This window comes from Chroicocephalus ridibundus, chromosome 1 (genome assembly GCF_963924245.1).
Source record: "Chroicocephalus ridibundus chromosome 1, bChrRid1.1, whole genome shotgun sequence".
NCBI classification, from domain to species: domain Eukaryota; kingdom Metazoa; phylum Chordata; class Aves; order Charadriiformes; family Laridae; genus Chroicocephalus; species Chroicocephalus ridibundus.
The window spans coordinates 58,897,023-58,909,415 of record NC_086284.1 but is presented as its reverse complement, the minus strand read 5'-3'; positions in this window follow the sequence as shown (position 1 = coordinate 58,909,415).

Here is a 12,393-nt window from a genome sequence, read left to right as displayed (position 1 = left end):
GTTGTCGGTCATCGCCTCCCGCTCGCAAAGAGGGGCCGGGGCTTGAGGGAGGGGGGGTCGGGGGTCTGCTCCTCTCCCCGCAGCTCCTCCATCCCTCTAAGATAACCCGTTCCGATTCCCGATACTGTGAAATTTAGGCAAGCCGGAGAAGTGAAGGTACTAATTGTAAACACCTCGTTGCTTTTTTTGAATGCATTTATTATCATATTAGCAAGGGAGTATGAAACATACGGCATATTACTCATCCTATGCCTCCAGGCAGAGAATTCTCCTATTGAAATCAACCAGTATAACCAGATTTCTTATGGGAAATTACAGAGGACATCTTAAAACTCTTCTCACGGAAATATATTGCTGGAATGTCAATTCCAATCCAGCATTTCCCTTTTCTCCCCCCCCCCCCCCCCCCCAACCCCACCAAAAAGTAATTAGCCATTTACGGCTGAAACTTTGAGATCCTGAAGGCGTTGGTAAAACACGCAGCCCCGTGCTCCTGCCCCGACAGCTGGACTGCCCCCCGGGAAGGACACCGGGGTTGAGGGGGGGGACAGGCGCAGGGCAGCCCCTCTCCGGCGCCCTCCTCCCGCCGGGCACCGGCCGGTGTCGGGGGGGTCCCGTCGGGGAGCGAGGCCGGGCCGAAGCCGTCGGGGGCGAGGGCGGCCCCGGCGCTGGTAGCCCGCCGGCCCTCGCTCTTCGCCGGGGGAGGGCGGGTGTGCCTGCGGCGGGGGCCAGCCGGCCCAGCCGCGGGACGGGGGCCGCTTCCCCGCCGGGAGCGGCGGTTCCCACCTGCTCGCAGGAGCGTTGGGAGCCCGCGATAACGAGATAAAAGGGGAAGGAGCCCGGTGGCTGCTGCCGATGGGGCAAAATGGCAGCAGCAGCCTGCTAAGGACCATCAAACAGCTCGGGGTGGGTAAAACACCCCCACTCGCACACTCCTATCGATGGTATCCACGCGGAGCAGCAGGGGAAAGAGGCGCGGGGGAGGGGGGGAAAGCTATTAACGCAGAAAAAGGATCCCGGGAAGAGAAGAATATGTGCTGGGATTGTTCAACTTTTAATAAGTTTTAGGACTAATTCCAAAACCGGCAATGATTCCTGATCAAATTATTCCCCTGGAAATGCTTCTACACGTTCTTTTTATTAAGATTTCTTTGGCTGCCAGAAATGAAATATGAGACGTACCAGATAGAAAGTAAAGGAAGGCCAGAGCAAATTCTTATAAGCCCCCTTTTTTTTTTTTCTTTTTTTTTTTTTTTTTTGGTGGGGAAGGGGGCGGGAGCGGAGGCTGGAGCCAGGGAAATGACAAGTTATCTAACCCGGCTCTCATTCAGGTTCCTTACAATATGAATTCATCCTCCTGGCCTTAGCAGAGCCAGGCGGCTTTCTAGCACAGCCCAGACTTTGACTCGAGGAATTTGACTCGCCCTCTTTTGCTCAGGGGCTGAAGCCGGGCTCGCTGCTCTCGTTGGGAGCTATTTTCTCATCGCCGGAGTCAGAGACCGAATTAGTCACCGCTCCTTTGTTTAGATGCTGCAGTCCGTCTTACTCCCGTGAGACGCTGGAGAAGGACTTCCCTGGGCTCTACGGGAGAAGCCACCTCCGCTTCCCTAGATGTAGCGTATTTGTGACACGCGTGGGCAGTAAATGCTGATCCCGAGTGCGGGAGAGCTTCGGTAGAGGCTGCTCATTTATTTCGGACTGCAGAAGAGCTTACCTCTCTGGGAAAAAAAAAAAAAAAAAAAAAAAAAAAAAAGGGTGTCTATTAACTGTTTATTAATGCGTCTTAATAACCCAAATTATCTCCATAGCATAGCGCTCGGGAGTAAGAACCATTAAATCTGTTCATGTTTTAAGAGGGATCAGCCTGAACAGAAATCAATTAGCACCGCAGACAAAACCAAGCCCTTCTTAAGACAAGTGACACCGCATTTTCAACATACTTCGGGAGTTAATCGGTAGCGCCGATCCTGTTTCTTCTTATGTTCAAACATTTCAGCATGACGAGGCGCAGACACCCGCCAGCTGGCTCACGTTAGGCGAAGTCCCCGTCCCCATCCCCATCACCCCACCACCCCATCCACACCTGCCGAGGAAATCCCACGCGATCCACCGGCTGGGGCGAGCAGCGGGGTTGGGCTGGGCTACATACCCTTCCGCATCCCACCCGTGCCCCGGGTGGGCGTCCCGGAGCGGGGGAGGCGGGCCCACCCGCGGCCGCCGGCTGCCCTCCCCGCCGGGGCTGGGGGACCTGCCCGCCGCTCCTCGCCGCGGTTCCCGGCACCGTTCGCTCGGGAGCAGGTGAAATAGCCCCGCGGCACGGCAGGGCCGGGGGCATCCCCCTCTGCCTGCCTTTCTCCGGGCAGCCCGGCGGGGCGGCTGCGGGCCGGTCCCCAGCCCGGTCGGGGCTGGCAGCCTCCCCCCCGACCCCTGCCCGAGCCTTCCCCGGCTCCTCCCTGGCCCGATGCTATGCCAGCGCCCCGGCGCGTCCCCCTGTTTCCCCCATGTTTGCCCCCTCCCGTGTGTCCCCGGTGCCTCCGTGCCAGCCCCGGCCCCGCGAAGGGCACCCCGGGGACAGACGGTGCGGACCCGGGAATACGGGAGGCATCGGGGAAAGCCGAGAACAGAGATCCGTGGGGCTTCGCATCGCTCCACCACCCGCTGTGGGGACCGCTCAGAGTCCCCGGGCGTCCCTCCTTCCCGGCGCCGTGTCGTGCCGGGGTGCTGACCCCCTCCCACTTCCCACCAGGAGTGCCGCGCTGCCCTGAGCTGGAACAGACGGACCCCTTCTCCTTCGGGGGCTGTAACCAGGATGGGTTTGATTTATTTTCTCAGAAAAAAAAAAAAAAAAACAAACCCAAAAAAACCCCACCCAAAACAAACCCAAAACCAAAAACCCCCAGCCCTGGAAGGGAGGACACACACCTGTGGGCTCGCTCCCCCTCGGGACCTGTTGACGATTGATTTTAATAGCTAAAGTCAACGTGGCAACCTAAAACCGGGGGGAACGGGTCAGGAAAACCCCGCTACGGCAGCCTGATCGCGGTTACTTGGACCTGCTGCGGCTCCCCCCAGACCCGACCCCCGCACCGACAGCCTCTCGCCTGCCCCCAGGCACCTGGGACCCCAAATCGGGAGACCCCGAGGCTTACCCCGTAGCCCGTGTGCTCCCCCGCCTTTGCTCCTGCCTGGCAGAGCACCTCTCGCCCAGGAGATGGGTCTCCAGCTCCCGGCCGTGCGTCTCCTAGGAAGGATTTCCGCCTCCTGCTCCTGGTCGGACCTACCTGGCCATGGGGAGGTGGAGGTAAGGGGTCTGCTCTCGCCGGGGCACTCTGTGGGCTGGAGGGTGAGAACCCTAGAGACAGGAGATGGAAAAGCTTAGAGAGGTTGGAGGGGTGCCCTGGAATTCTGCTCCGCGGGTGCTTTACTTAAATATCTCGTATTAGATACTTCTAGGTTTAAGGGCAGACGCTGTTCAGCATGCAGAGCTCCGGTGGAAACCTCAGATCTGGGTGAGGCAAGTGATTTCAGGCTCTGATGCTCAGCTTCAAAAAGATGCCTAGTTACAGCCCAGGGACAACTACAGGAGGTGGACAGCAGACACATCTTTTTCTTGGAAGCCTCCTTTGCAAACCCCAGCGTGGGCATCCAGCGTGGGCATCCAGCGTGGTTTGTGCATCTTCATGGTCACCCCCGTGGGACTCCATTGCCAGTTTCGGCCCCTGATTTTTGTGTACTGCTGAGCCAATTTCTGGAATGCATGTTCTCGGGTGTCACTCGGCAATGACATTTCATTAAAACCTGCTGTAATTGCCCAAGTCCGGATGGTGGTTGGGCTGTGGTCGGTTCTTGACCAGCCTTTCTTGACCTTGTTACTGTAATTACTGAAGAATAAAGGTATGTTTGAAATTTGTTTTTATGGCCTGAATATTCTGCATACAGGATAAATAATACTTGCTCTTGCATCTCGTCAGCTAAATTTAACAATTAGCAAGGCAGCATTCAAATAGCCCAGGAACCAGTATTGCTGGCCAATATTTACCAAAACATTTTGTATAAACAATGTCCATTCATACATATCTGCGCAAATCAAACCATATTGTCACGCCCAGATTATTTTATTTTAAATCAGCAATATTAATATGGATATTTCGAACATAATCTCGGCAATTCTAATAGAAAAAGTCCCAAATGTAAAAGTAATCAGAAAGCAACAGCGTCAGGTTTATATTGGTCACAGATAAAAGACACCGGGGAAAATCCAGACTGTGCTAAGGAGAACGACATCTCTACCATGGGTTTCACTAGGACCAGGCTTTTACCCAACATTTTTTTTGTTGTTGTTGATGTTTTGCAATTAATTAATTAGTTTCTGGGCTCCAAACTCTTCAGAGAGTCATAAATCCTGATGAAAACATGCTCCCTCTTGAAGTTGCACCTGGATCACTTATAGGAACATTTTTTTAAGTTCATGTAAAAGTTCCTTTCTGCTTAATAAAGTGAAAAGTTGAAGAGGATAGCGGATTACATGAAAATTTAGTTTTTCATTTACATCTCATAAGTATTCTTGAGAATGTCCTTTTTCTGACACGAGCTAATGACAAACTTAGCTCCCGGATGACCGACTAGGACACGTTATTTAAAGATTACTAATCAGCAATTGCTGAAGACGTATTTACAGGTGGGGTTTTTTTCTGATTTATTTGCTCTGAAATCCTCAATAGCAATTTTTATTACATCAAATAAGATGTACCCAAGGCAAGTTCCCTCTAAATGAGCAGAATATTTTACCTCTAGCTTGTAAAGAAGAAAAAGATCTCTCACTTTTGAAGGATTCAGGTATGAGATTGCGAGGTTTTAGGGAAAGGCTACTCTTTATGAGGCAAAGGTTTTGTAGGTATTGCTGCCATATGAATGATGAAGTTTTTGTCAGTCTCCGAAAGCCACACTTAAAACGTTAATTCTCTCTTGTGCTACCTTTCCATAAATTGAAAGGAGGGGAGTTAAGTCACGTACTAAAATATTTATTTATGATCAGCTGTGGAGAAATAATGATAACCTCAGAGCAAGTCCGCCTTAGCCAGGTATTATAATGCTTCTGACAAATACGCCTGTCACCTGGGAGCACACCACAAAGCTCCGACAGAGCTGAACATCTAGTAGCAAACTAATGTTAGTTGCAGCTGCAAGACGAACCAATATCCCACCTCGCTAAACACCTCCTGTTGACGGCAGAAGATATTCCAACTAACCTCCTCCTTTGGTAATGCCACCTGTGCTCACTCTCTCAAGGTTCTCCATCCAGCTCTTTCAAGTTCTGGCCCATGGCTTGTTTTCATCCTCCTCAAACTCTCAGCTGCCTCTGACACCTGCAGCCACACTCTTCAGCAATCATTTCTTTCAGGTTTCTTTTTGGTTGGTTTTTTTTTTTTTTTGAGACCGTCTTTTCCAGATTTATTTCTTCCACCTCAGGAATGTGGCAACTCACACTGTCTTTTAGCCAAGTCCCAAAGACTTGCCTCTTTCCCTTACCCCTCCCTTCCCTGTTGACTCCAGAGAAGAAGATGGCTTCATTTATCACCCTCACTGTGGCAGCACAGAATATACCTTTTTGCTCAGGTTCCATCTTTGTAGTTGTTTTCAAAATGTCTTATCTTCACAGTTTTTAACATTCCAGCATTAATTCAGCATAGCTCAGAGTGAGACTGTAGTTTCTCAGGCTTCAAGTATTTTCTTCCACTCTCCTCCCTTGCCAAATAGTCCTACCAGCATCTCTGAGCCTTGACCTTCCCTTACTGTCCTTCAAAGCAAATCCCGGTCAAGTCTTACATAATTTAGCTTAATGTAAATTCCTTTGACAAATATCATTTGTCCGTCTTCCCTTTTAGAAGAGTGCATGGTTCTCCTTCACCCAGGTGACCACCTCCTGACATGCTTTCCTCCTCTGCGCCCCTTTCCTCCACACAGCTTTCAACAGTTTCAACACAACTGTTGTGCTGGCATCGACAACTGCCTGTCTTACCCCATCTTATTTCTTAACTACAGTGTTGCTATATGTGTTTCTGCCTTTCTTGTGCTTTTAATACCATCTTCATGGTCCATTGATTCAGCTTCCCTCTGAAGCATCTCCAGCTTTGCCCAGTTCTGTGTGTAAGGAGCTTCCTATGAGGTGAGTTGTATAGCGTACTCCTCCTAATCTCTCTTTAAAGTTGACCTCTCCAATTGCACCATCAAAACGCTCAACAAAATTGAGGCAGTTGGTGGGCTGGATGGCTACTTCTTCTGATATGAGTGATGATTCTACCCTTTCCTCATCCTGTTTGCACGTTGGATTATCTGTTGTCTTGCATCACACACTGGGTTTGCTCACGCTCCAGTCCCAGGAATGCGTCTCAGGCTGCAGGCACAGCAGAGCTGGCTGAAGAGCACAGTTTTCGTTTGCCAAGACTTAAAACAAACATACACTCCCGCATGCACACAATTCATTTTATATATACGTTTATATACCTTTTATTTCATTAAAAAATGTTTTTCTACAGCCTGGATATTTTTAGAGAAATAAATTCCTTTTAGAATACCAAAATGTAACGTTTCCAAATAAAATGCACACCTTGCATCTTATGCTTGATGAGGTAACCACTGTTCTTTCATGGGTCTTCTACAAGGCACTGTCACCAGGCATCTGTGTAACCTCCCAGAACATGAGGATGTAAGACATTTCCAACACCCAAACTGGTCCAGGACTATGGTCCCCAAGACATCACCCTAGAACTTGGCCTCCGAATACCAGCCCTGCAGCAGGCAGTGGGGAAGCTCATAAAGACCATTTAGAGGGAGCCTGGGTTCAGATCAGTGTTTTTAGGGATGAATTCCAGGGAAGGTCCACCATAGATATCTTCTAGGATTTCACACTGGGGGCAACTCTTCCCCAGGACACCACATAAGCTCTGTGGGGCAAACATTCACCTTCTGTATGAAGATACAGTATGAAACATGCTTCTAGCAGGTTTGGACCAGTGGACCACAAATGAGGTTCTGAAGTGCAATGTTTGCTGCAGACCATGAGAAGTCACGGAATCACGGAATCACGGAATCTTCAGAGTTGGAAGGGACCTCTAGAGATCATCTAGTCCAACTCCCCTGCTAGAGCAGGTTTGCCTAAAGCACATCCCTCAGGGCTGCATCCAGGCGGGTCTTGAAAATCTCCAGAGAAGGGGACTCCACAACCTCCCTGGGCAGCCTGTTCCAGGGCTCTGTCACCCTCACCGTAAAGACGTTTTTCCGTGTATTTGAACGGAACTTCCTATGTTCTAGCTTGTGCCCATTGCCCCTTGTCCTGTCACTGGGAACCATTGAAAAGAGCCTGGCTCCGTCCTCCTTAAACCCACCCTTTAGATACTTGTAAATATTAATCAGGTCCCCCCTCAACCTTCTCTTCTCCAGGCTGAAGAGTCCCAGCTCTTTCAGCCTTTCCTCATAAAGGAGGTTCTCCAGTCCCATAATCATCTTGGTTGACCTATCCTTCAAAAGTCCATTCCCATTTCCAAGGGTAACAGGTAACAGCTGCTTCCTGACTTAAGTCAAGATTATTTTGAGTGGTTTCAAGGAATTCTGATCATGGACCTAAGTATCAGCTCAAGTCCAAGGTTATTTTGCATCCATCTGTTTGGATACAAATGCTGGGATGGAGCATGGGCTTTAGGCAAACTCAAGAAAGCAGTGAGACAGAACGCTCACAGTGCATGAGATTCTTCTGATGGACCTGATCTGAATGGGAGGCCATATAGTCATGCAGCTGTGATCCTATCACGTAATTTGGGAATATGTAAGGCGTTGATGGATGCTGGAGGGGAAGGGGAGGCTCCCTTCAGCCCTTTAAGAAATCCACACCACATAAGCAAACACTCCATCACTTTGACATTGTCATTTTACCTGGTCCCCCTGGTTTATCACATCTTCCACCTTGGTGGTTCTGCAGGATATATCCATTTTCTACCTGTAGATTTTAAGAAATCCAAATGAAGGCTCTCTCCACAGCAAAATAGAGTAGTGAGCTCTCGTCGTCATGCTGTTATTCAAAGGAGCAACATTCCCATGGAAGGCAGGGACCTCCGATGTAACACACACGCACCATATATGAAAGTTGAACTTCTATGTGTGAATAGTATCTAAATTATTTTCATTAAAATATTGGTGTAAATAGCAATATCCTGCTAGGATATTAATGTCAGGGATATTTCTAGGGTATGTTTGAATACAACAGCAATATAAAACATAATACAAAAGCATTGACATTACCTAAATATCATCTCTGAAGACTGAGCAAATTGTGTTACTTTTACTCCATATACTTTACTCTTATCCATTTATTTATCATTACTTCTTATTACTTCTTACTATGTTATTTGCACTGCTATTATTTTTAGCAATCACAATCGTTGACATCAACAGGAGCGGGAAAAATATAAGCCGTTGAAATGCTCAGTGCTCCTCTCGGGACCCCATATAGGTGGCAATGTCCGTGTGTTGTAGCTCCCCAAGCAGTTCCAGGCTAAGCAAGCCTATATTTGCATGGAGTTGTGGGTTATGGCTGGAAATAGGCCTCATTTTTGGATTTACGTTCAAGATATGTCTGAAACTTTTCCTTGGGATGGTTGGGATGCTCATCATCTCTATGTCTGAATCATATGCTTGAGCTTGTGTTGGAGTCTTTCCCTCTGGAATCACCAGACTAGGTTTTTCTTCCTATACCCAGCCACCCATTTCCACAATAAAAGGCTGCAGACCATCTTCCCTCAGCCAGATTTGCCTGAATTTGGCCAAAGAGATAAGCAGTTTTCAGAAGGGGACCACACTGCCTGGTAATGCAACCTTTTCTCCATTAGGAATCCAGCCTGAAAATCACCATGCGTGTCCATGGGCTGAAAGATCTGCCAGGGATGGAAGAAGAAACACCCAGCAGTCATCTAGTTGACCTTGGATTTTTTTTTTTTTGTGATGGGTTGTTTTACAGCTGGATCATTTTGACAGAACCAGGCTAGGGATGAGCTTTTCATGAGTTTCACCAGGAAATGCGTGGGGCTGTTGCCCCCACGGGGTGGTTGGCAGCATCAGGTAACTTGAGGACCAAGGCCCCGCATCTTGCACTACCAGACCGTGTCTGCTTGCGCTTCAAACCCAGGTGTCCACGTGGTTTCACAGAAATGCTACCGGGGGCACGTTGGCTTCTTGGGAAGCCAGCTGGCCATGGCAGAGCATGAAAGGCTCAGCCCCACGGCTTGGGGACTCAGTCCCACAGGTGGAGGACTGAGCCTCGCTGCTTGGGGACTCAGTCCAATGGCTCAGGGATTCACCCCCCCAGTCCAGCCACACAGGGAAGATGCCGGGGGTGCCGGGATGGAGGGGCTGAGCACCAGCCACCCCCGGGGATGGGAAGCTCGGTGGGGCAAAGGCCTGTCCAGGAGCTGCCCCGATGGCCGCTGCCCGTGTGCCGCGGGTCCGCCCGGCTCTGACCAGGGCCCTGCGTGTCCTTGTCGGGCGAGGAGGGGACGGCGGGGGCTATCAGCCGCCGGGTGGGGGGCAACCCGCGGCGGGGTTGATGCTCACGCGTTTGCACCGGCCCTGCGGTGGGGAAGAATACCGAAAGGTGCGTTTCGGTGCGGGCGGAGAACTGATCGGAAAAGACGACCCGCCTGCGCGGACACGCGTGTCCGGAGCCAGATTGTCCTTTTGTTCCCCCCTGCCCCCCTTAAAAACTAGAGGAGACCGGCCAAAGGGGTCGCTGATACAGCTCCCCCCCCGCCCCGCGTCCCCCATCCCCATCCCCGTCCCCGTGGGAAGCGCTGCAGAGCAGCTGGCGATGGGCTGATAGCAGTGATGGGCTGATAGCAGTGATGGGCTGATAAGGGCGATGGGCTGATAAGGGCGATGGGCTGATAAGGCTTCGCAGCGTGTGCCCGCCGCTGCCTTGGTGTGCTGCTGCCGTTGCTGCTGCCGCCACGTCTGCGGCGGGGCCAGGGCTGGCGAGAGCCACCCTGCCAGGGAAGGACTTCCACGGGCGGAGAGGTTCGCAGTGTAATGAACAGCCCTTATCGTCGCTGGTATCTTTACAACTGCTCAGATGACTTTTTAATTGTGGCTCTAATGCGTTTAATTATGACAACTCTTCCCCATTTTCGAGTATGATGTATTAATATTACAGATCATTAACATTGCTAAATTACTGTAATGACACAGAGTCCTCAGTGTCCCAGTTAGATGGAAAAAAAGACCCGCTCTTCTCATTTGGCTCTTTTGTTATTTGCCTTATAGGAAATTCGTGCACGATTCTTGAGTCTTTAAAGCATGTAGGAGAGGCTGCTGCTGCTGCACCCTCCTTATTAAATTATTGATAGAGAAAATCCCCCATGTAAAACTTCCCCAGCCCGAGACGGCGCAGGAGCTAATATTGTCTTTCTAATATCCACTTCATCAATGGAAAAGTTAGAAAGCCTGGGCTCTTGAGCGGGTCCCCCCCCTCCCCTCGTTCATAATTAGAGCAGACCGTATTTAACATCTGCAAAATAGTCATGCTTATAAGGAATGAGAAATGCGAGATGTTCCATTCTGTTTGCAATGGTTAGACCGTTTTAATCTCTTAACTTCAATATATGTCCTCTAGCAGGCTATACTTCTTGGATTTCATTTTTAGATCCTTAAGGCTGCATATATCTGTCAAACAGACATAATGAATTTAAAGTGCTAATGCCTAGAAGACCAGAAAAAACATTGAAATATATCCTTGGTTGATTAAATTACCACCTCTAGCTACTTTACCTCCTTATGTCCAAACAGATTTCCCTTTTTACTTACCAAGTACCGGATCTGGGAGATGTGGAAGATGTAATTTCATGGTAAAAAGAAAAAGAAAAAAAAACCCCAAACCAAAAAAAACCCCACAACCAAAAAAACCCAACAAACAACAACAACCACCCATGCTCGGGTCTTCAGACAAGTACTTTTTTTAATTTTTTTTTCTTTAAACATCTTTTCAGACATGTGCCTGTACGACGGGACTCGCCACTGCCTGGAGATGTTTTTCAATTACACCCCACCTCCAGGGCGACCCGCGGGTGGGAACCCCCTGACTTTGCCGCGCTCTCCTCGACACCCAGTGACAGGGGAAACGATGGGAGGGGGACACAAGGACGAGATGAAGGCGCATCCGACGGCGGGAGAAGAGGGCGGCCCGGCCCGGCCACCCCCTGCCCCCGCCCCGGGGGGAGCGTGTCCCCCTGCTCGGAGCGGAGCGGGGTGGCCCCGTGTGGGGTCGGGGGGGACACACAGGAGACACGATGGGACGGTGGCGGCCCCCGGGGGTGCCGCGCCTGGGCGAGGGACCGGCGAGGCTGGGGCGAGCGGGGACGGAGGGGAGGCGAGGAGATTTGTCGCGCTTTGAAATGAAACGTTATAATCCCTCCAACAATCCTGTTGACTGTGAGCTCTAGCGCCGGGAGTACAACACGGCAAAAAAAAAAAAAAAAAAAAAAAAAAAAAAAAGAAAAAAAGAAAAAAAGATACATTGTTGGATAAACAGCTCCTTATAGGTAAAAAACTGAATGGGCCAAATAGATGAATAAGGTGACACAATGGGAGCGGGGGGGATGGTGAAAGGAAAGGAGTCGGTGGCAGTGGAAGAAAAAGGTAAAAGTGAACAGAGGAGAGAAAAGGAGAGAAAAGAAAAAAATGTAAATGAGTGAGACAAAAAAGCAAAGAGAAAAAGAAAAGAGAACAAGAGGGGGAAAGAAGTAATATTTTCCTTGATAAAAATGCACAAAAGGGAAGATGAACTTTGTTCTTTTTCTCTTTCTACTCTCCTCTCTCTTTCTGCTTTTCGCCTCGCAGCACGCCAGCCTAAGCTGAGAGCTGTAATGTCATTAAATTGCAAATGCTTTTTCATTTCCGACACACACTGTTTACTTATCTGGCAAAAACATATGTTGGAAGGAATCCGTTAAATTCTGCCCATTGCCTTGGGTAAAAGTGCAATGGAAACGGACCCACTGAGCTTCTTCTTTCTTCTTCTTTTAGCACTTCCCTTATCTACAAGACTGCTTCGCAGAAAACTGGCTAGTTCAATGAAAAATGAAGATACAGCAGGAGATTAGAGAAGAACACTGAGCAAAAAATTCCTGGAGAGAGGGTCACTCCATTGCAAATGATTTCACTCCTCTAGATCTGCATAAATTACTATTTTTAAGGCATCTCCAAAGTCTGTATATTTTTCTCACTCTGTCAAACATTTAATTTCACGCCCCGTGTTCTGAATATGCTAAAATGCATATCTCTGATGCACCTTTAAGCCAGAAAAACGAATGCAAAATTGAAGATAAAATGATGTGATTTGCACTACAAGCC